This window comes from Mastacembelus armatus, chromosome 20, assembly GCF_900324485.2.
Source record: "Mastacembelus armatus chromosome 20, fMasArm1.2, whole genome shotgun sequence".
Taxonomy (NCBI): domain Eukaryota; kingdom Metazoa; phylum Chordata; class Actinopteri; order Synbranchiformes; family Mastacembelidae; genus Mastacembelus; species Mastacembelus armatus.
Window position 1 is genome coordinate 1,074,117 of NC_046652.1, and position 25,293 is coordinate 1,099,409.

At 42.9% G+C, this 25,293-nt stretch overlaps 1 pseudogene; it reads right to left on the reverse strand.

The window, feature by feature from the left end:
* Positions 1 to 16,162: 16,162 nt before the first annotated feature.
* On the reverse strand, positions 16,163 to 25,007 carry LOC113121954 (protein NLRC3-like; annotated as a pseudogene).
* Positions 25,008 to 25,293: the final 286 nt, after the last annotated feature.

A 25,293-nucleotide genomic window follows, 5' to 3' on the forward strand; every position in this document is an offset into this window, starting at 1 on the left:
GATATTTAACAGAAAACACGTAGTGCTGCTGATGCTTCAAATGCAGAAACCACTGTGCATTAAACAGCAGTGAAGGATGATCATTGGATTAAAAGGCTCATGTAGAAATCCTTTTTTCTTTCTCTTAGCGTCAGCATAATGAGACCAAAGAAATGTTGCATGTGTCTGTTTTCATGGAGGACCATGAGTTTGTGTGGACATGGATAAACCTCCAGGCAGCACTGATTCAATCTGGTTTCTGGACTTTAAAGGATTCAAGAGATCTAATTAGACAAATGTTAGCACTTCCTGTGGGGCCTTAAACACCATCTCACCGTTAAGACGCTGAATCAAATCAATGTCAGTTTGTGTCCCCAGCTGATTTACACACAATATGTTTCTTATGGATGGATATTCACGGCCAGATGCCAAAACCTGTGCAGCTCTGAGTTCTACCAAGATTTAAACTCTACTGGTCTAAAAACAGGTGATGAAAGGGGGCAGGTCAATGTGCACCTCATGTCATGAAGCTAACAGAGATCTTTTACTGAAGGTCAACCACTAATTCCCACTGGAAAAGTAGATGAGACCATCAATGACATGTTTCTGCAGCATTTTCCACAGAGTTTCTGTGAAGTGAGATTAAAGCTGCAGCATCATTTCCTGTAGCTAACAGCTAATAATAATGGAGGAGGCTCATTGGAGAGAGCCATGTGTTTCATTTGAATCACAGGGAGAGTTAGGACTCTGTTCACTTTCAGCTCATTCCAAATGTTCAGATTTAACATGCAGACATGCTCCATCTTCAGACTAACATATCAGAATGAGTAGATCTGAAATATAGAGAAACAAGATTAAAGTCCCAGGTGTCTGCACTGGAGCTGTAACAAACACTAAATAATGTAGTTCTAGGAAATATTTGCATTTGTATTGATTTGTTTGGACAATAAATGGATAATATGAAGGTTTAAAAGACCTGTTGTCTACCCCGCCCCCTTTTTTGCAAATGGCCGAACAACACGTATTTAAATTAAACTAGCTGTTGTTCTTACATTTTTAGAGTTATATTGACGACCTTGGTGTCGTTTGAAGCAAAAGCGTCCCAGTTTTCTATCGGCGCTCTGTAAAATGTGAAACATGACTCCCCTCCCCCTCTAGCGTCGAGCGCTGTTTGCCAAGTGTTTTCAAGGCTACATTTACAGTAAGGAGGGGCTGCGTTAACGCCCACTGTTGCATCATCTGGCACGACTTCCCATATGTTGTTGCAAAGGTCTCATCATTGGCTACAAGATGCGTCAGTCACCATTTACGAACAATTTGACTGGCTAATTCTCCTGTCAATCGAAGTTAGAATATGCCCCTGACTGGGATTTACTCTGAGGATGTGAATTCTATTGGTTTTACCGTTGGTGACGCTGTGAAACATAACAAACAGGTTTGATTGAGGCCTCATGTGACTCACAGAAGCTTGCTATGTCAAACTTTATTGAATAAACGGACAAAGCCGTAAAACGATGCGGTTTACGGCTTTTTATGAGGAGGACGATGGATTTATGGATTTACTGTACAATATTACGTCTTTTTGGACTAAAACATGGGTGCACTTTATTCTATGGATTCTAACGAACAAAACGATATGCGACACTTCATATTTGAGTACACATATGAACTAACGCGACAGAAAGATAAGGAACAGCATATTGTACTGTATTTGTACTTTTGTTAAATATTAAGAAACTGTAGTCGCTGTGATTATTCAATCCAAAATTGCTTTATGTCATTTGAATCGTGAGACTTTAAGGTTTTATTAGACATAAAATTTATTAGACTGTATCCACATTTTCCGACGATCTTTTTGTGACATATCTAGACATACAAATATCGGCTCGGGTCCGATCAAGTAAACAAATGTAACAGAACATTGTTAGCACATATTAGCACATGAGAACAATCATCAGAGGACGCTCATTCTGTTGCAATTCAACACTATAAGCTGCGTCATTACGCAGCCTCCGAAATGAGACGTGACTTATGTCACTACATGTGTCTCTCTCGCCTCTGTAAAAGTTCTTTGTTCATAGCACCCCTCAGTTCGGGGTCCCCCTATCGGCCTGGCGCACTTCCGTTGTGTTTTCTCTTTTGCAGCGTTTCTCTCTTGCAGCGTTTCTCTCTTGCAGCGTTTCTCTTTTGCAGCGTTTCTCTCTTGCAGCGTTTCTCTCTTGCAGCGTTTCTCTCTTGCAGCGTTTCTCTTTTGCAGCGTTTCTCTCTTGCAGCGTTTCTCTTTTGCAGCGCGTTTGCCCTTGTCGGCCACCGTAGGATTTGACGGTGAAGTGCAACAAGTGCAAGAAGAGAATATTAAATCCACCAGTGATATCTACGGTGTCGTTTATTTCCTGGAGGGAGTAATAGTCAAACTCGACGCTGGTCAAGTTTTCTGAAGTCAGACGCGGAGCTAACGGCACGCGAAGCTAAAGTGAACAACGGACTTGACCGAACATGCCCTAAATGGACAGCCGTCAAGAACCACAGATAAGCCGCACTTCGTAGTTAAATTTGTAATTTGACTTTGAAAAAAGGACTAAAAGTAATATCTTATTTGTTCATTCGCTTATTGGTTGCTATTGGTTTCTTATGAAAGATAATAGAATTGAACACATAAGCTGATATATTATGAGTTGAAGTTCAGGATTCTATGTATACCTCTAAGTATGATGTTGTCAAAGGGCTGTAACCTCATTTAGGTTATCATACTCACTGCTGACTATTATATGCATATAAGTAAAGTACAGGTAAATTTATATAATTAACATGTCACAAACAAGTAAAGGAGCTCAGAGTGAAGCAACTGCCTTGCAACAAGAAGTAGACCTGGAGCAGTTAGGTGAGCTCAATATTGCTCAACAAGTAAAACAATCTGAAGAGCCCTGTAGAAGTGAGAGAGCCCGCATATTAACAGAAAGGGAAAGGAGTTTCAGAAAGAAAGGATGCAAGAGCTACTGCTTCGCTTCAACAGCATATATGAGCGCTGGAAAGCTCTGATTAAGGTTTCCAAGAAATCAGTGTTGAGACAGGATCCTCGTGTCATTCTACAAGAACACATCAACAGTATTCAAAGGGAATTGTCTGATCTCAACACCGCTTATGATGAATATCGAAGAATCGATCGTCCAGAGCATGAGATGCGTCGCAAGTTAGATAACTGCATATCAATCACTCAGATAGTTGTGCAGAATGCTCAGTCACAAATGCAAGGCACAGCAGAGCTGTTGATTTGGCCTGATCATAGCTCCATATTTGCATCTTCAGTTTCCAGTGTTTTGTCTACTGCTTCTGAACATTTTAAAGCTCAGTCCATTCATTCTAACACGTCTTCAGTCAAAAGACAAGAAGCTGCGGCTGAGTATGCAGCTACACAAGCTGTATTGAAGATTATGGCTGAACAAGAGTGTCACCAAGAGACACTGCAAAGACTTGAAACAGAGGACAAGCTTATAATTGCAGACCAAGTAGCAGCTGCAACAGCTCGTCGCCTTCAAGAAGAAAAGGAAGAGTCAGATCGCCGGTTAGAAAGAGAGAAACAAGAGGTTGCTCTCTTAATGAAACAGCAAAGGGAAAGTGCTGCAAGAAGAAGGTCTGTAGAAAACCTGAAAAGAGAGCTGGAGCGTTTGGAAGAATTGAAAAGACTGAATGCAGCTAGAGCAAGGCTTAAGGTTTATGATGGAAATTAGCATCTTTTTCTTCATCAGCATGCTCCACAGAACTTTAAGCCACCTACAATTGTGCAGACAGCTACTCAGGTGAACACTGAGCATCAATGCCTACATGCACCTAGTGAACTCCAAGATGATAAGGTAGAGCTTGTTAAGGTATTGGCTGAGGCTATGTCAGCAAACAGACTACCGATTCCAGAACCTACAATCTTTAGTGGGGATCCACTTAAGTTCAATCATTGGAAGACATCCTTTGAAACACTAATTGAAAGGAAAAACATTCCAATCTCAGAGAAGATATTTTTTCTTCAGAAATATGTTGGAGGAGCTGCTAAAGAGGCTTTAGAAGGTCACTTTCTGATAGGTTCAGAATATTCATATATTGCAGCATGGAACCTACAGAATGAGCGATATGGCCAGCCTTTTGTAATAGCCAACGCCTTTCGTGACAAACTACATGTATGGCCAAAAATTGCAGCAAGAGAGTGTGCTGATTTAAGAAAATTTGTGGATTTTTTATGCAGTTGTGAATGTGCGATGGCTCACAATGAGAATTTACATGTTCTCAATGACGGCATTGAGAATCAGAAACTTACTGCCAAGTTACCTGACTGGTTGAGTACCAGGTGGAACCGAAAGGCCACACAATACCAAATAGAACATGGCAAGTTTCCGGACTTCAAATATTTTGTGACATTCCTGACAATGGAGGCTAACATTGCTTGCAATCCCATAACATCACACCATGCTTTGCGACAGAGTGAATCAGAGAAAGCAAAAGCCAAGTACCAGAATGCATTAGTGCCTAAGAGCCAAACTGTAAGTGCTAAAATATTTACAATCAACACCACTGACAAGGCTACCGTCATATGTTTGTTTTGTAAGAAATCAGGTCATGCCTTATACAAGTGCCGTAAATTACTTGGAAACCCAGCCACCTTTAGAGTCAAGTTTATTCAGAAAGAAATTGTGTTTTGGATGTTTGAGTCCTGGCCATCAGTCCAAGAGCTGTAGCAACCGGATGGTCTGTGACATCTGCTTTAAACGTCACCCCACATGTTTACACGAAGACCGTTCAAACCAGGAAGTTAAAGGAGAACAGCTTAGGGAGACAAGGTGTAGTAAGGCAAGGATACTGCAATCCGCGCAACAAAACATCACCAAGGAAACTACATCCAACAGAGTTGTACAAGATGGTAACAGCACCCAAACTTCAGCAATAGTTCCTGTCTATGTGTCAACTCCAACTTCAAAGGAAATTCTCGTCTATGCGCTTCTAGACTCACAAAGCGATACTTCATTCATCCTTGAGGAAGTGGCAGATGCTCTAGATATGGAAACAGAACAAGTGAAGATGAAACTCTCTACAATGTCCTCAAAGGGGACAATTGTACCCTGTAAGAAACTCAAGAACTTACACATACGAGGGTTCTACTCCTCCAAGAAGATCACTGTGCCAACGGTTTACACTCGGGAATTCATCCCTGCAAATCGAGCACACATCCCAACTCCAGAGACCGCCAAAGCATGGCCTCATTTGGAGCATCTCGTAGAACATATTGCTCCACAAATGGAATGTGAAATTGGGCTGCTGATTGGATATAACTGCCCACAGGCTCTGATGCCCAGAGATGTTGTTTGTGGAGAAGAAAGTCAGCCCTTTGCACAGAGAACTGATTTGGGCTGGAGCATTGTGAGCTACAGTGACCGGTATGAACACTATGATGATGCAATTGGAGTAAGTCATCACATCATTGTAAAACAAGTGATACCTGAACCAAAGGCAAGTCTCAGCTTAAGAGAGAAGTGCATTATGTATGCAAAACTCAGATTAAGGAAATGACTACTCCGGAGGATGTACTTAAGATGCTGGAGTCCGACTTCAGTGAAAGAACTGGAGAAGAGACCAACGTTTCTCAGGAAGATCTTCACTTCTTGACAAAGCTAAAGGATGGAATTAAGCATAAAGATGATGGTCATTATGAAATGCCTCTGCCATTTAAACAAGACAGACCAAATCTGCCAAATAATAAGACGTGCCATTCAGCGTCTTATGTGCCTGAAACGGAAGTTTAAGAGAGATCAGAAATATCACGCAGAGTATGTGAGCTTCATGAACAACATGATTAGCCGCGGTGAAGCAGAGAAGGTCCCGGATGAAGAACTCGACAATAAGCCTGTTTGGTATATTCCTCACCATGGTGTATACCACCCTCAAAAGCCAGGGAAGATACGCGTTGTCTTTGATTGCTCTGCGAGATTTCAAGACACATCCTTGAATGAGCACCTTCTAACAGGGCCAAAACTCACAAACAATTTGGTGGGTGTTCTGTGTAGGTTTAGAAAGGGCCCCATTGCTATTATGTGTGATGTGGAACAAATGTTTCATCAATTCCATGTAAGACCCGAAGACCAAGACTACCTGAGGTTCCTATGGTGGGAGAATGATGATTTAGAGTCTCCACCATTGGTTTTTAGGATGAAGGTCCATCTATTTGGAGCAGCCTCCTCCCCTGGATGTGCCAATTTTGGGCTCAAACATGTAGCCACTTCAAGTCAGAATCAGTTTAATCAGAACACTGTTAAATTCATCCAGAGAAATTTTTATGTTGATGATGGACTAGTGAGTTTAACATCTGATGCTGAGGCAATTCAACTTGTCAAGGAAGCAAGAGAACTGTGTGCTACTGGTAAGCTCAGGCTACATAAGTTCATTTCCAACAGCAAGAAGGTTTTGGATACAATACCAGATGAAGAGTGTGCTGAAAGTGTTAAGGAACTGGATATAGGTTTAGGGGAACCACTTCTGGAGAGAGTTCTTGGTGTTCGGTGGTGTATATCCTCTGATGAAAATTAAACTATACTTAAGGTGCATTTTAAGAACTTAAACAACAGAAGTGCACAGGAAGACAGGGCAGGACAAGACAGTGCAGACAACATATAGGCCGACTTTGTGCAAAGAAAAGCAGTGAATGTCCCGCAATCATGGTAAGTGGTAGACAATGTGCAAAGAACAATATGTGCGTCATTGCAGATATTAAATTGACAAGTGTAAACAGGGTTAATATAAATATAAATATAAATGTAAATATAAATGTAAAGTGGCATGTGCGTGTGTGTGTCCAGTTCAGCTCAGTTCTCTGTTGAGATGCCTGATTGCTTGAGGGAAGAAACTGTTTAACAGTCTGGTTGTGTGGGTCCGAATGCTTCGGTACCTCTTTCTGGATGGCAGAAGGGTGAAGAGTGTGTGTGAGGGGTGCGTGGAATCACCCACAATGCTGTTAGCTTTGCGGATGCAGCGTGTGGAGTAAATGTCTGTGATAGAGGGAAGAGAGACTCCGATGATCTTCTCTGCTGTCCTCACTATACGCTGAAGGGTCTTGCGGTCCGAGATGGTGCAATTCCCAAACCAGGACGTGATGCAGCTGCTCAGGAAGCTCTCGATGGTCCCTCTGTAGAAGGTGGACAGGATGGACGGTGGAAGATGAGCCTTCCTCAGCCTTCGCAGGAAGTAGAGACGCTGCTGGGCTTTCCTGGTGATGGAGCTGGTGTTGAGTGACCAGGTGAGATCCTCCGCCAGGTGAACACCAAGGAATTTAGTGCTCTTGACGATCTCCACGATGGACCCGTCGATGTTCAGTGGAGAATGGTCACTCCTTGTTCTTCTGAAATCAACAACCATCTCTTTGGTCTTGTCGACGTTCAGAGACAGGTTATTAACTTTGCACCAGGCTGCTAGTTGTTGCACCTCATCTCTATATGCTGACTCATTGTTCTTGCTGATGAGACCCACCACCATCGTGTCATCGGTGAACTTGATGATATGATTAGAGCTGTGCTTTGTTACACAGTCATGAGTCAGCAGAGTGAACAGCAGTGGACTGAGCACACAGCCCTGGGGAGCTCCAGTGTTTAATGTGGTGGTGCTGTTCCCGATCCGGACTGACTGAGGTTTTCCAGTCAGGAAATCCAGGATCCAGTTGCAGAGGGAGGTGTTGATGCCTAGCAGACTCAGCTTCTTGATCAGGTGCTGAGGAATGAGAGTTGCACCACTTCTCGGACGCCAGTGTCACAGGTTACGGGGAGTGTACTTACAGTATCTCAGAGCAGTCAACAGCAATGGTGCAGTCCATTGCTCACTTGTCATGGCAAAGGCACGTGTTGCCCCCACTAAGGTAACCACAGTACCACGGCTTGAGCTGTGTGCAGCAGTGGTAGCAGCAAGGATAAGTACTATGCTAAGGAATGAGCTGGAAATAGATGTTCTTCATGAGTATTTTTGGACCAACTCGAAGGTCGTTCTTGGATACATAAATAATGATGCCAGACGTTTTCATGTGTTTGTGGCAAACAGAATCCAAAAAATCAAATCTGCCACAGATGCCAAGCAGTGGAACTTTGTGCGCTCTGAAGATAACCCTGCGGATCATGCCTCTAGGGGTCTGACAGCTGATGAAGTTGTTGCTTCAAATTGGTTCACAGGCCCAGATTTTCTATGGGAAAGGGATTTACCTGTGGAAGAAGGGAGTTCAGTGAAGATGGAAGTGATCAGTGGCAACGACCCTGAACTTAAGAAAATCCAGGTGCTTTACACTAATGCAAAGGAAGACAGGATATTGGTTCCATTCTGCCAAAGACAAGTCATGTGTCTACCTTATTTATAAAGCATTATCACGAGAAGGTGCATCATCAAGGAAGAGGTATGACTGTAAATGAGCTGCGGTCCAATGGAATATGGGTCATAGGATGTAGCAAAGCAGTTGCCTCTTACATCTACAAGTGTATAAGGTGCAGAAAGTACAGAAGGAATACACAAGAGCCAAAGATGGAAGATTTGCCAGAACAGAGAATGGAAATGACACCTCCGTTTACATATTGTGGTATAGACTGCTTCGGACCATTCTATGTGAAGGAGGCCAGAAAGGAACTAAAAAGGTATGGTCTTCTTTTCACATGTATGTGTTCAAGAGCCATACATATTGAAATGCTTGATGATCTTACGTCAGACGCGTTCATCAATGCATTGCGTGCATTCATCGCAATACGGGGAAATGTAAGACAGTTGAGATGTGACCAAGGTACTAACTTTGTAGGTGCCAAAGGAGAGTTCATGGATGCAATGAAAGACTTAAATCATGAACAGTTGAAAGAGTATGGCTGTGAGTTCATAATGAACGTTCCATCTTCAAGCCATATGGGAGAGACAAATAAGGACCATCAGAAGTGTTCTGACAGCAATACTTGATCAGTCTGCTAAAAGACTTGACAGTGCATCACTGAGAACCTTTTTGTATGAAGTCATGGCTATTATAAATAGCAGGCCTCTGACCATAGAGCATTTGAATGACCCAACAAGTCTTGAACCTCTTACACCAAATCACATTCTCCTGATGAGGTCTAGTGTGATCTCACCTCCTCCTGGTCAGTTTGTAAGTCAGGATCTGTACCTTCGTAAGAGATGGCGCCAAGTGCAGTTCTTGGCAAACGAATTCTGGATAAGGTGGAAAAGGGAGTATTTACTCAACCTTCAGAAAAGACAAATCTGGCAAAGGGATAAGAGAAATACAAAGGTTGATGATATTGTCATTCTGGAAGATGATGGTGCTCCTAGAAATCAGTGGAGACTGGCCAGAGTTGCAGAAGTGTATCCTAGTGCTGATGAAAGGGTTAGGAAAGTGAAGCTATTGATTAGCGACTCAACTTTAGATAAAAGGGGAAAACGTACTTCTAAGCCAGTTTATCTTAATAGACCAGTGCAAAAGCTTGTTCTACTGCTAGAAGCAGAGTAAAGGGTATTAACCTATTGTTAGTTGGAATAGATATGTGAAATCACAAATCGAGATTTGGTTGGAGTTTAGCTGCCATAAACATTATTTATGTCATTATTGAAATTCTGTTTAAGTAGATTGTTTATTTGGTTCTGCTGTCGAGTATTTTGTTTGTATTATCACCACTAGGAACTATTATTACGTTCCGCTGTGCTATGTTTCACACGGACCTGTTTTGTTATGCTGCTGGCAAGAATCATGTGAAATCGATGTATAAGAAAAAGGTTAAAGAAGTGCTCAAGAAAGGTTAAGTCACGGCAAGTGAAGAAGAACTTATTCCCTCTTGGTTATGTGCAGCCAGCAAGGTATATTGTTTGTTATCTTTCTTTTGTTGTGTATATGTATATTTAGTTTACAGTTCATTCATGTCAAACGTATGTGTGCTTATGTGTATTTTGTTCATTTGTATAGTTTGACGGTGGATTTGACGGTGAAGTGCAACAAGTGCAAGAAGAGAATATTAAATCCATCAGTGATATCTACGGTGTCGTTTATTTCCTGGAGGGAGTAATACTTCCTCTTATCTGTTTTGTCCGTTTGCCACCCACCCGTGGTCCTTTTTCTCACCTGCCCAATCTCTGCTCCCGAATCCTCTCTCCCCACCTCTCTTTCACCGACCCTCTCGTCCATCCACAGTCCTGAATCGAGGTCCCTGCTCCCTGCCGCACCCGGCCCAGCCCCCACCCAACTAGTGGACGGCACCTCAGTCTTTGCAGGCCGCTCCCGGCGTCCTCTCCCCGCCCGATTCCCTGCATCTCCTTCTACATCGTACGATAGGTTCAAAGATACCGAATCCAAACTGGATCCCAACCCCTCCTCCTCCTGCTGCATTCTCTCCTGGTTCTCCCGTCTCTGCGTCACCCCCGTCAACGCCGAATCCAGCATCCGCTCCTCCTCCTCCCCCGTCCTCCACCACACACTCCCCTTCCTCCTCCACCTCCTCTTGGTCTTCCTCCTCTTCCTCTTCCTCCTATAGTTCCTCCTATAGTTGCATATGCAATTTGCCTTGTTATTGTGGCAAATTTCACACCGCCTTATCCAGTTTTGACACTCTTGCGTAATGTCCTTGCCGCCCGCATTTCCTACACAGAAACTCCAGGCATTCTCTAAAAATATGCCCCGGCTGAATACACAGCCTGAAAACCTGCGCCTGCGGATCATGAATAACTCTGAAGTACTCCGCTCCAGCCGCCGTCGTGAACTTCGTGGAATATGGCAGCGATTGCACTCTGTCGTTAAAGCGGACCTTCATAAACCGTGTCCCGTCCGCTATATTCGTCCCCGGCCACATTCTCCTTTTAATCAGCGAAGTTACAGTCACTCCCCACCCCTGCAGCTTCGCCACGATCTCCTCATCTTTAATATAAGCCGGCAGTTCCAAAAAGGAGACCACCAGCTCATCATTTGTTATCTCCTTTGCAATCACCTGCGTACTCCCGATCTTCAAACCATCCAGTAGCCTCCTCTTCCCAATCGGATGGCTCATAGTAATCTCATACATCCATGTGTTCTTGCATCTGCACGCCAAGATCCCACCGCACAGCTCTCTGATACTTTTCATCAACTCCATTGGTGTTACGTTCTCTTCCCCTTGAATTTCCACCAAAACCGTCAACTCCTTACTGTACACCTTCTCCACTATTATTGCGCTTGCCTCACTCTCCGCTGCGCCTCTTCCTCGCCCGCCCAAACTTCCCACATCTCTTCTGCTGCCCTCCACACTCCTTCCTGCCGTACGTCCGTCACCACTCCGCTCTCCACCCGCCTGCCGAACCTCCATCTGCACGTTCTCCGTCACATGGGCGCCCGGTCCAACTACGCCAACAAACATCGGAGAAATCCCCCCCCAAAAGAGGCCGGCCGCAGCTCCCGGCTCCGCTTCTCTCCTACTGTTTCGTTCCCCGCTCTGATTTCCTCAAAACAGAAACAAAAACGCAAAATCTTCTGTCTACACACACAGCTCACTTCACTTCCTCACCAAAAACGTCACGTGCTCTGGCAGGACGGTATGGCCGTAGGCAGTATTTCTCGATGCAGACTGACATTTTAAACACCGGCTTGTACTAGCCTGCGAGCGGGTGAATTTTTGTTTTTTTGATTTTTTTGGGGGGAATTTATCCATTTATCCACACTTCACATTTTCAGATGGGTATCTGCTGTGTCTCCACATTTTCAGATGGGTATCTGCTGTGTCTCCCAGTATTAAAATGTACTTTTGGTTTGCTGTTTTTTTTTTTTTTTAAATTACTCTGCAGACCCTTCCTCACATCTGCTCCAGGCGGAATCCCGGTCTCCCGGGTGAAAAAAAAAAAAAAAAAAAAACTCTGGTTATTTGATTTTTGTTTTAAAATCCCAAAGTTAAAAATATTGAAATACAGCCGTTGTTCTGTTTTTATCTCTTTGTTATTGTGTATTTTGTTTTGTTACATAAAGAAAGGAAATCAAAGCAGTTGTTAAATTTAATTTTTCCCTTTTAGACCCACAAAAAAAGAAATGGCTTGTATTTCAATATTAGTTTTTGTCGACCAGAGCAATACGCCATTTTTCAAAACAATAAAAAATATGTTAATTATGAATAATAAAATAAAAACTGTAGAAAACTGAATAGCACTTCCATTAACTTCACAGCTGAACTAAGGGTGATGATAGCCAATGAGGACCCAGTAGCTGGACTAGCTGCATTGTGGACTCTACTTCAAATGACTTTTCTTTACCTGAAAGATGCGACAGAGTTTTTCCACAGTCATGTCTTCCTCCCTAAGACACACTCTTTGATTGTTTCCACTTTTTCTGTGTCACGTTGAGATAAAAAGGGAAACACTCTGCTGACATTTCTAAGATGATAAAAAGCTGTTTGACTGGTTTTCTTTCTATGAGACCAAACTTCAGTCAGTCTATAATAACACCCAGACTGGAGACCCCTGTTTTTACTGCTGGACTCAGATTTCTCATTTTACTACTTATCATTTCTCTCTTTAGTTCAGGGTCCAGAAGGAAAATTTCACTTTTGTCTTTGTTTAACTTTAACTCATTGTTTAACTCAGAGTCCTGATTCTCTGTGGTCCTAAATCTAGTCCCCTCTAATCCTAAACCCAGCCCCATCTCATCCATAATCTGGTCTGATCTAAATTTAGTTTCTAGCCCCTCCTAGTTTTAATCTCAGCCTCAAAAGGGTCAAAGGTTAAAATCATCATCTTTACATTACACTCAGAACAACATGAACAGGATTTGTAGCAACAACATTTGTGGTGAGCAACTAAAGGTTAGTCCCAGATTTCAGGTTTGGCCTCAGATCCAGACTCAGGTCCAACTTTTTGAAGACTATCACTCCCACCTGCAGAGAGAAGCAGAGGTCAGAAACCAGAGGTCACAGAGACTCACTTCATCAGCAACAGTCGTCTTCACATCAACTCAAACACATGATCACAGCAAGCTTCTGGCTGATCTGATTGGCTGACTGTTGTCTCTCTCTCTGTCTTTCTGTCCAATCCTGAAGCCTGTCCCTGTTCTCCTCTCACAGCTTCACTGAGAAGGTTAGAGCTTTACATGAAATCCTGGATCTTTGCTTTAAAACTGACTGGGTTTAGTCCAATCCTGCTGAAAGCACCATGGACTCCAGCCCTCTACTGACCTCAGAGTCTGCAGGCTACAGTCTGGACTCTGGACAAGATCCCACAGCTGCTGCACATCCGGATCCTGCAGGTCGTTGTTTCTCAGGTCCAGGTGTCTCAGATGGGAGGGGTTGGACTTCAGAGCTGAGACCAGATAACCACAGCTGGTCTCTGACAAACTGCAGAACTCCAACCTGAATAAAGAAGCAAAGATGTGACGTTAGAAACCAAAGTTCCTCTTGAAAGTGTTGAATGTTTCAGAATGTGTTCAGAGCTGAAGAAGGTTTTGAAAGTAGAAGTTTAGAAAGTGGAAACTCCAAACAGCTGAACCCAACAGGATGCAGGTTCAAAGCAGTCCCATCGATAAAGGGACAAAGAGCTGTCATTAATATGAATGCCAACATGCTGCTGCTTCAATAAAGACGGAGTGACTTCAGCTCTGAAACTCTGCCAGCTCCACCTGTGGCTCCATCTATACAAACTCATGTTGTGCAGCCACATTTCTCTGAGAGGGAAAACAGCCTTTCCCATGAAGATCCTCAGTGTGGATCAGTCTAATATCAGCCTCATGTCTGCAGTTTAGTGTCAGCACAACTTTCACATCACATTCATCTCAGCACACAATCTAAACATGGGGTCTGACCTCAGAGTCTCCAGTCTACAGTCTGGACTCTGCAGTCCACCACACAGCTGCTGCACTCCTGGATCCTGCAGCTTGTTCAGACTCAGGTCCAGGTGTCTCAGATGGTAGGGGTTGGACTTCAGAGCTGAGACCAGATAACCACAGCTCATCTCTGACAAACTGCAGCCCTCCAACCTGAATAAAGAAGCAAAGACCGACTTCCTTTTTTCTTATTGAACAAACATGAATAATGAATAGAACAACACAATATTATAAATACAACACAAGTGTCAATAGAAACTGGTCCATCCAGGCTGTTATGATGAAATTAGCTGAGGTGTGAATTGATGTCACATTAACGTGAAGAATAAAGTGCAGAAAGATGAAAAATCTCTGACTTTAATTCAAAGTTATTGTGAGAAACAGGAATTTCCATGTGATGTTTTAAATTCGATTCATATGGAGTTAAACTTTCCAACATTTGGTCAAGTTGGGTGGGATTGGTTCATTTGACACAGTGGTGCTCGGCCTTTTAGCCTTGCTAGTCTTGGCCCATGAGGCAGCAACAGTAGCAAGGCAGGTTTTGACGCCATGCAGCAGCTTCTTTCTTTAAAGCCAAAATATTTCCACACAACTGACACACTGTTCCTCTTTGGCACTAAAGTTTCCATAGAGTCGGGTTCTGTGGAGACCGAGACCACTGGACAACAGATCAAGGTCCAATAGCAACATGTATCAAGGTAATGCTTTGTCTGTCAACTGATCTACTGTTTCTTACATGTTGGGACCAGAGGGTCCTCACAGGACTTTGTCCATTTCATGACTGAATGAGGGATTATTAGGCTGCACTGGGACTCCCAACAGGTGAGTCCAAGGTGAACCACTTGCTCCAAATCCATTGGCAACATCTAAAAAGGGGCCAATAATCTAGTCCAGGACCTGTTTAGATTTCTGCGTGGAAGAAGCTGTGTGGAAGTTGAGGTTCAAGTTGTGCTTAGGGTTCACCAAGTAGTGCTTCTGGTTTGGCTTTGTCTCTAGGAAATCAATGGAAGTCAATGGAATGTCCTCTGAAGTGATGGAAACACACCTGTCTGTGTGTGTTCTCAACCATCAATATCAATGATCAAAGAAATATTTCTACTGCATCAAAGAAACTGGATCCATTTCCAACAAATATTAGTTCAGAGGATTTTCTGCTGACACATGTGACTCTTTAGACACAATGAGACCAACTTTCTGTGAGACTCAGTCATTTGGGACTAAAGACTGAATTTAGCCTCAGAAAAATCCAAAGACAGGAAAAGAAAATCAACTTCAATAGAAGTTATGTCTGTGCAAACACTGAGTTCAAACAATAATTCAACACTAAAGATCTACAATAGGAACAAACAGTCAGTGAACTGACCCCAGAGTATCCAGTCTACAGTCTGGACTCTGCAGTCCACCACACAGCTGCCGCACTCCTGGATCCTGCAGGTTGTTCCAGCCCAGGTCCAGGTGTCTCAGATGGGAGGGGTTGGACTTCAGAGCTGAGACCAGATAACCACAGCTGGTCTCTGACAAACTACAGTGACTCAACCTGAATAAAGAATCAAAGAAGGAGATCCAATGTGACACTGATGTTGATGACAATGAGGATGGTGATAATGATGATGACAATTCTTCTTTTCATTAGAATAATGAGATGAGATCAACTTGATTAATCCCTGAAGGGAAATGTAGAATGATAATAATGAGAAGAATAATATGAGAACAGTCAGAATAATAGTAATAATAGTCTGACTATATCATGATATTATTGTCAGCACATGGGAAGAGAAGCTGCTTTCCAGCCAACAGCAGAATCAATCTAGTTGATGGCTCATACTGTCACTGTGCAGCTTTAAAGTTTCCTGCTTAAAGTTTGTTGACACAGTTCCAAAGTGCAGCAAAACAATGCATTGAATTGTTCCTCCTTATTCTATCTGAGCCAAGGAAGCTCCCCCAGGCTCTCCTGTCTCCTGTCTCTTCCCTCTGCATCTTCTTTTCTGGCTTTATTGGCTGAAGCTTCAGCACAGCACAGAGGTAAAGCAGCAGCAGCAGCAGCTCAGACACTAAACACAGCTCAACCACCTGGACACATGATTTCATCTGTGTGTCTCTGTGCTCCACATGTGCTTTCATTTCTATGGGATCAACTTTATAGAGACACTGTGGATTTGTTCTTCACAATGAGATTTGGATTAGGGAACAAACTGGCTGGACAGTGTTAGGACCAAAAGTTTTTTACTAAATTATCATCTGTTAATCCAAGTCAAATCAAGATCTATGCTTCCTCTTTGATAACGGATGAAAGTGGATGAGTTGGGATCTTCTAATTCCAGTGGAAAGACATATGGAGATTATGGAAACTGCATCAGAAAATATACGTTTCTATGGCAACGTCATCTACACAAGGGAGCAAATGTTAGCTCTTAAGGGAACAAGTCTGCTTCTTGGTATAAAATCTGAAATCCCCCAAGACCTGAGGAGGCGCAGGAGGGGAAGCATCGAGAAAAACGTAGGAGATTTAAACCATTTCTCCCAAAAATTATTATGGGAAATGTGAGATCACTCTGCAACAAAGTGGATGAACTTACAGCTTTAGCTAGCAGCCAGCGAGAGTACAGAGAGTGTAGCTTGCTTTGCTTCACTGAGACCTGGCTGCATGAAAATATACCAGACAGCTCGCTTGAACTGCCTGGGTTCTCACTAGTGCGAGCGGACAGAGGGAAACAGAGCAGCAAGAAAAGAGGAGGTGGTCTCTGTTTTTGTTAACTCCAAATGGTGCAACCCTGGACATGTAACAGTGAAGGACTGCATATGCACACCAGACATTGAGCTGCTGGTGGTTGGACTGAGACCATACTACCTGCCCCGTGAGTTTTCACACGCTATTGTTGTGACTCCATCAGCTGCAGCACAGAGTGCATGTGACATCATCCACACAGTTGTCGCTGGTCTCCAGACAAAACACCCCAGTGCCCTTATACTAATTAATGGGGATTTTAACCATGTCAGTATTTCGGGAACTCTGACCAACTTCAAACATATGTGGACTGTGCAACACGAGAAAATAAGATTCTTGATCTCCTTTATGCCAATGTGAAGGAGGCATACAACTCTTCAGCCCTACCCCCACTTGGTGGCTCAGACCACAACTTAATATATCTAGTACCAACATACAAGCCCCTAGTAAGACAACAGTCTGCTACCAAGAGGTATGTGAAGGTTTGGTCAAAAGATGCTGAGGAGGCCCTGCAGGAGTGCTTCAGGGTTACAAACTGGGACCTTTTCATGGACGCTCATGGTGAGGACATTGAAGGCATCTCTCACTGTATCACAGATTACATCCACTTCTGTGAGGACAACGTTGTTCCATCCAAAAAAGTTCGTTGTTTCCCCAATAATAAGCCATGGATAAATAAGGAATTAAAGGCCTCCTCAACAAGAAGAAGAGGGTGTTCATGGCAAGAGACAAGGAGGAACTCCGGGCTGTGCAGAAAGAACTCAAGAGGAAGCTGAGGGAGGCAAAGCAGCTCTATAGAGACAGAGCAGAGCACAAGTTGAGACAGAATAATATCAAAGAGGTGTGGAATGGGATGAAAATAATGACTGGCTATAAGAAGTCACACACTGCTGTGGATGGAGACTCAAAGTTTACTAATGAACTTAACCTGTTCTTTAATAGATTTGACACCACCTCTGCTTCTTACTCCGACCCAGTGTCCTCACACACCATCCCTCCTCCCTCCACCACCTTAGCTGATGCCTTGGGGTCTCTTCACATCCCTCCACCCAACATCTCTGCCAATGCTGCCCCCCCCCCATTGCCCACTGATGCCATCTCCTCTATCAGCAGCCATACAACATACCTCACATCCAATACCTCTTCCCCTGCCCTCATCATCTGACTCCTCATCAACACAATACACAGGCCCAGCCTTTGCCACAGAACAGGTGAGGAAGGAACTAGCTAAACTAAAGACCAACAAAGCAAAAGGACCAGATGAGATCAGTCCCAGAGTACTTAAGGTGTGTGCTGGACAGCTTGCAGAGGTTTTTCAGACTCTTCAACCTCTCTCTGAGGCTCAAAAAGGTGCCTAAGTTATGGAAAACTTCCTGTATTGTCCCATTACCAAAAAGAGGCCATCCCAGTACCCTTAGTGACTTCAGACCAGTGGCGCTAACATCACATGTCATGAAAGTGTTTGAGAGACTGGTCCTGCAACACCTGAGGTCTCAAGTGTCTGAATTTCTGGATCCCCTGCAGTTTGCATATCAAGAACACATCAGAGTGGAAGATGCCATCATCTTCTTAATGCACAGAACATACTCCCACCTGGAGAGGCTGGGCAACACTGTGAGAGTCATGTTCTTTGACTTTTCAAGTGCTTTCAACACTATTCAGCCCCACCTGCTAAGTGCAAAGATGCAGGATATGGAAGTTCCCGCAGACATGGAGTGGATCAAAAACTACCTCACTGGGCGGCCACAGTTTGTTTGCTTAGATGGCTGCATATCTGATGTGGTGATGAGCAGCACTGGTGCACCCCAAGGAACTGTACTGGCACCATTCCTGTTCACACTCTACACCTCAGACTTCCGCTACAACTCAGGAACCTGTCACCTCCAGAAGTTCTCCGATGACTCTTCAATCATTGGATGCATCAATAATGATAACGATGAGGAATACAGACACTTGATAAAAAGCTTTGTTGATTGGTGTTACAATAACTGTCTAAAGCTCAATATTAAGAAAACCAGAGAACTGGTGGTAGACTTTAGGAGGAGCAGGAAGACCCCAGTCCCTGTCTCCATCCTTGGAGACAAAGTAGAGATTGTGGACTCCTACAACTACCTTGGAGTCCACATTAACAACAAACTGCACTGGTCAAACAATACAGATGCACTCTTCAAGAAGGGACAGAGCAGACTGTTCTTCCTCAGGAGACTCTGTTCCTTTGGCGTGTGCAACAAGCTACTGAAGACGTTCTATCAGTCTGTAGTAGCGAGTGCACTGTTCTTTGTAGTTGTGTGCTGGGGAGGTGGCATCAAGGCTGGTGAGGCCAACAGACTAAACAAGTTGATCAGGAAGGCAAAATCTGTTGTTGGACTGGAACTGGACAGTCTGGAGGCTGTGGCAGAGAGGAGGATGGTGGACAAAATCAACTCCATACTGGACAATCCTGCCCACCCACTTCATGAGGAACTGTGGCAAATGGGAAGTTAATTCAGCCACAGACTAATTCCTCCTAAAGCCAAGACTCACTTTTTCAAGTGAGAAAAATCAGATAGAAATGCAGAGAAAATCCAACATTATCGTCAGCAAACTGATGCGTATTGTGTGGTTTTTGGGACAAAGCAAGACCCACTACACGGACGTGTTATTCCCCAAAAAGAAATAGGACTTTGTTTCTCATGTCCCAAAGTCTTCACTTCTATTCCAAAATGGAAATATTCCAACCTTTTTCCTTCTGGAGGATGTCAGATATTAGTTTGGTCCAATATTGACATATTGTTGGGATCAAAACTTGGACAAACACTGGACAGTTTCAGTTGAAACAGTTTCAGCTTTGGGCTGTTTCCACAGTTTGTTTAGAAACACAAAGGATTCAGAACAACTTCCTGACAGATGACATTTTTGGGGCACTCTGTTCTTCAAAGCTTCTATAGAAAGAAACACATCATTATTAATATGACTATTCAATATGAGTGAACACACATTATTGAAGACAGCTCAGTGAAATGAAGTGAAACTGAAGGAATCATTCTTAGTCTGCTGAGAATAGAAGAACAATGAAAACACTGAATGGAACAACCAACATTCACAGGAGCTTTAGTTGTGGATTCAACATCTAAGATCTACAATAGTAACAGTCAGTGAACTGACCTCAAAGTCTCCAGTCTACAGTGTGGACTCTGCAGTCCACCACACAACTGCTGCACTCCTGGATCCTGCAGGTTGTTCCAGTTCAGGTTCAGTTCTGTCAGATGGGAGGGGTTGGACTTCAGAGCTGAGGCCACGACTTCACAGTGAGTCTCTGAGAGTCCACATTTAGAAAGTCTGTGAGGACACATATATTAGAAAAGCTGTTATTATGACAGAGACAATATATTGAGTTGAATCACTTGATGTCAAACGGGGACATGTCCTGTTGTGTCTTCACATCAGTGGTTCAGCTGATCTTCTCTCAGTGGGTTGGACATGAAATAAGAATTCTTCTCACTCTCTGTCACACTGCACACGCTTCATCTTTGTTCTGCTTTCATCTTGGACAGGAAGCAGAGAAAACTGAGTTCCTTTGGAACTTCCACAACAGGCCTGTCCCTGTTTATTCCAATGTTGGACATTTGTTCACATGTGGCAGAGAAACATCAGTGTGTGAAGAGAAACAGAAGAAAAATGTGTCCCATGGAAAAACCATTGGAATGAAAAAGAAGAACTGTGTTCATTCACTGGACAGAGAGAAAAAAACAACAGGAACATCTGCAGCTTTTGGACTGACACCATTTGGAACAGCTCAAGAACATCTGGGACAAAATCCAGCTGCTGTCATTCTCACAATAAACAAGAGGAACATTATGGTGATGATCACCCAAGTGAAAAATCAATCTATTGTTTCAGACTTCAATTCTACTTTTAGCAGATAAAGTGTGTTCACACATTTTACCAAGTGTATTTGTGCTTGTGTTGAAACGTAGCAAAAGTACATTTTTGGTGAGTCTCCAAAGTACAAGATTATTCAAAGAGTTACTGAGACAAAAAAAGCAGATTCAAAGGAAATGTTTGCAAAGTATATTGAAATGATCTCATTACTTCATTAGTCATTTAGCAGATTTCTTGCACTTTACTTTCAACAGATTTTGAAGTATATTTAGTGATATTTTCCAAAAATATGTACATGGTTTGTGTTTTTACTTGAAATTGTGTCATTCTCTTCAAAATATAATACTATGCCTCCATTTAACTTGAGCTATATTTCAGTATACTTATTTAAAGTACACAATGTATGTGTTCCTGGCTGTGGTAAAGTGGACTCTTGGAAGTGGTCTAATTCCTGTGTACAAAGTTTCACTTCAAAATACTCTTTCATACTACGTGTTTACTTCATGTATTTTGGATGTTTGGACAGAATTCTTCTGAGAACTATGCAGAATCCTGAATATCACTAAAATCCATTTTAGTCCCATAGTGGTGCAGCCAAATAATACTTTGACCTCACTAATAGAAAACACAAACTGTTGTTCCTGTTTATTGTTATTGTTGTTACCTTGAATGACTTGTTTTGTTCAAAAGCCCTTAAATGGCTGGATTTAATAGTGTTAGAGTTCAAATCAATATTTGTTGGACTGACGTGTTTTGGACTTTGTGTAGGAGTTCAGATTATTTTCAATCCTTTTAGAACATCTTCAAAGTGCACTGGGCTTTTCAAAGTAAGAGCAATTGAGAACATGCTAACAGGAAGTAGTGCTTTTAGTCCAACATCATTTGATTGGAATCTAAGTAAAGTATATACATTTCAGACTCAGTGTTTGGAGAATCCATCCATCCATTTTCTATACCCGCTTTTTCCTGAAAGCCAGGGTCATGGGGATCTGCTGGAGCCTATCCCAGCTCTCTCTTGGGTGAAAGGCAGGGGTTGGAGAATCCATTCAGAGGGCATTGTTGGTGTATTTATTAAACACACAATGATGCTTATAGTGTACTTATATTTACTAGGAATATCAATCCAATATCATTGTGTCTTTTAATGCAATATGTTCAACTTGGTTGCAATTTAACACAAAGTCAGTGGCTCATTTTCACAAATACTCAAATACTTTGAAAAATATACTTTGCATACTTTTTTCACATTTCAAACCTCATTCTATTGTATTTCATACATAGTTCAAATGAGTTCAGAGTATATTTCAAGTACATTTACTTTGGCTCAAAGTAATACACTGTCAGTTTAATGTCATTATATGTTTTTTACATTTGCAACAAGTAAACCTCAAATGTTTCATGTATATTTTAACAGTAGTGTAGTATTTTGGTCAGCAAAAGTACCCAATAATATGTGAAAAATATGTTTTTCATATACTAAAGCAGATTTATAGTGCAGCTTCCAGCAACTTCACTGGTTTCATTTTAACACAACTTAAAGTATTTCAAAAGTATACTCAATATACTTTTAGAAAATATACGAAAATAGATTTTTTTTCACTTGGACACATCTGGACTTACTCAGCCTTTCTGCAGTTCCTCACAGCTGGAATCAGTCTCCATCGTCCCTGGACTGTTGTGTTGTACTTCTTTAAGTCCAACTCATCCAGAACCTCGGCTGACATCTGCATCATGTAGGCCAGAGCTGAGCACTGGATCTCAGAGAGTCTCTTCCCTGATCTGTTCCCTGACTTCAGGAACTCTTGGATCTCCTGATGGACTGAGTGGTCGTTCAGCTCCATCAGACAGTGGAAGATGTTGATGCTTCTGTCAGGAGAGATATCATCTCTGTTCATCTCCTTCAGGTTGTTGATGGCCCTCTGGATGGTTTCTGGACTGGTCTCTGTCTGACCAAGCAGGCCTCCTAAAACTCCCTGGTTGGATTCCAGACAGAGGCCATGAAGGAAGCGGACAAACAGGTCCAGGTGGCCACTTTTATTTTCCAGGGATTTCTCCATGGCTCTCAACAGGAAGTCATCCAGAGATGGGTAATAATCACCATCATCATCATTATCGTCATCATAATCTTCATATTTCATAAGGGAGTAGTACTCCTCTTCCCCAAGGAACTCCTCCAGTACCTGTGTCTTCCTGTCGTTGTAACAGTGGACCATGTAGACTGCAGCCAGAAACTCCTGAACACTCAGATGAACAAAGCTGAACATCATGGCTTCATTCTTCCTCCCCCTCTCCTCTTTAAAGATCTCTGTGAACACTCCTGAGTACACTGAGGCTTCACTGACATCAATGCCGCTCTCTTTTAAGTCTTTCTTATAAAAGACCAGGTTTCCTTTTTCCAGCTGCTGAAAAGCCAGTTTTGCTAATGACTTAATGTCCTGAAAACACTTTTCTGAGTCTTCTGGACTGTATTTCTCTTCCCTCTGTTTGATCTGAAACCACAGGAACTCTGTATACATCTCAGTCAGGGTCTTTGGCAGCTCTTCCACCTCTCTGGTTTCCAACAGATCCTCCAGAACTGTAGCAGTGATCCAGCAGAAGACCGGGATGTGACACATGATGTGGAGGCTTCGTGAGCATGTGATGTGGGAAATGACTTTATCTGTGAACCTCTTCCTGAAGTACTCCTCCTTCTGTTGGTCTGTGAACCCTCTGACCTCTGTCACTATGTCGACAAAGTCTGGGTGGACCTGACTGGCTGCTGCAGGTTATCCAGAGGCGAGCGGCGGGAAGCAGTTTTCCCCTGATGAGGTTCGTTAGCAGCTCGTCCACTGAGGTGGACTCTGTCACTTTAAATTTAAGTCTCTGAGTTTTATTGGTACTACAGTCCAGCTAGAGGCGACTCTCATCCAGTCCATCCAAAATAAACAGGACCTTGAATTCACTCTTGTCATAGTTGGTGTTTCCTGATGACTGCAGCTTTTGAAAGATGAAATTCAGAGCCTCCTCCTTGATCCCAACAGTTTCCTTAATACATTCATGGAGGAGCTCTGCCAGACTGAACTGGTCTCCCTTCAGTGGATTCAGGTGACGGAAGGTGAGGGGGAAAAGCAGATGCACATCCTGATTGGTTCGTCCTTCAGCCCAGTCCAACACAAACTTGTGCACAAGGAATGTTTTTCCAATTCCTGCGATTCCATTGGTCAGCACTGTTTTTATGGGTCTGTATTGTTCAGAAGGAGGTTTGAACATGTCACTGGGTTTCACTGGTTTCTCTGTATCGTTTTTCTTCCCTGCCATCTCAGTCTGCCTGACCTCGTGCTGTTTGCTGATGTGTATGGAGGCTCCAGCTGTGATGTACAGTTCAGTGTAGATCTCATCCAGGTGCTGCTTATCCTTATTCTGTGTCCATCCTTGTGTTGCACACATGAACCTGTCTTTGAGGTTTGACCGGAGCATCTCCTGATAGTATGTGATGGGCCTGTTTGGCCTCTTGCAATCTGGTGACTGAACATCTAAAGAAATCAGAGCAAAACAGAATCACACCTCCAAACATAAAACATACTGTGCTCTGGCATGTGTTGAATACTGGATACAGTCATTTCTATACCAAACCGTGCATGTTCCCAAAGACATATCACCTGAACACTGTTGGACACGTTTACGACGGCAGATGTTGTTCAACAGTATATTTTTCAGATCAGGGTAAGTTGCTTTAATGTCTTCATCAGTTTCCAGGAGCTTCAGGAAGTCCTGGCGGGTATTCTCCCCTTTACCCATGATCTTATCCAGCAGCCCAACAACGTGCCCTTCTACGTCTTCTTTGCTGATGCTTTTAAGGTTGGTGTACTCACGTGAGGTTATTAGTCCTTGCTCCTCAACTTTGTTGAGGATAAGCCCATAGTCTGTAGAAAACAACTTCAGAAGGGCTGTTTTATTACGCCTCAATGTGTCTTTGGCTGACATGATGAATCTGTGAATGAAAAATGAAAAGACATGAAGAAGAGATTAGAGATTGGAGTTTTTTTAAGATAAACTGTAAAAGCTGACTTTTCATTTTTGGAACATAGTGCTATAGCATTTCACAGTATATACAAATATGGGAAGTACTTAAGTAGATTTTTCAGGTATCTGTATTTTACTTGAGTATTTATTTTTCTGAGGACTTTTTACTTTTACTCCCTACATTTAAACACAAATATCTGTACTTTCTACTAACTTGAGGGGAATCGAGTGTGTTTAGCCTCATACATTCTCCAATTTGGTCTTTTTCTCAAGGTGGCGAGAATGAACTGCGTTCTTGTCCTCGCGAGGACATTTCAGACTCCAAGAAATCCAGCAACACGGACATGAAGCCAGTGTCCATTGGACTCAGAGCAGGCAGCACAACAACTGTCTTTAAAGCTGAGCCTCTATTCTGGGCTCGGCTGCAGCTTTAATGTGGATTCTTCAGCAGATCAGGACTTTGTGTCCACAGGAAGGTGGACCCAGGTTCTTCCCTCCACAGTCCACAGAGAGAAAAGTGAGTGTGAGCCTCCAACAGTCAGATCATAATAATGTTGGATTAACACTCACCTGCCTCAGCTTCACTTTTCCTCCTCCTGCTGTCTGCTCTCAACATAGAGTCTGAGCTCAGTGACTGAACGCTTCCTGCTGTGCCACAGGAAGTCACATGACTCTGTGGTTACAGCAGTACCACTATACATACACGAGTACACTACCCGCTCTGATCTGGGTTTAATGTTGTACTGCAGCTCTACTGCGTACTGAACTTACAGGTAATTCTTATATACTTCTAGCCTGCTTTTTAGTGTATTTGCAGTACAGTTTAATTATACTTCTGTTGGTGCAGTACACTTGGAGCACAGTACTGTTGTACCTCTAAGATGTATTTCATACTACAACTATACTGCACCAA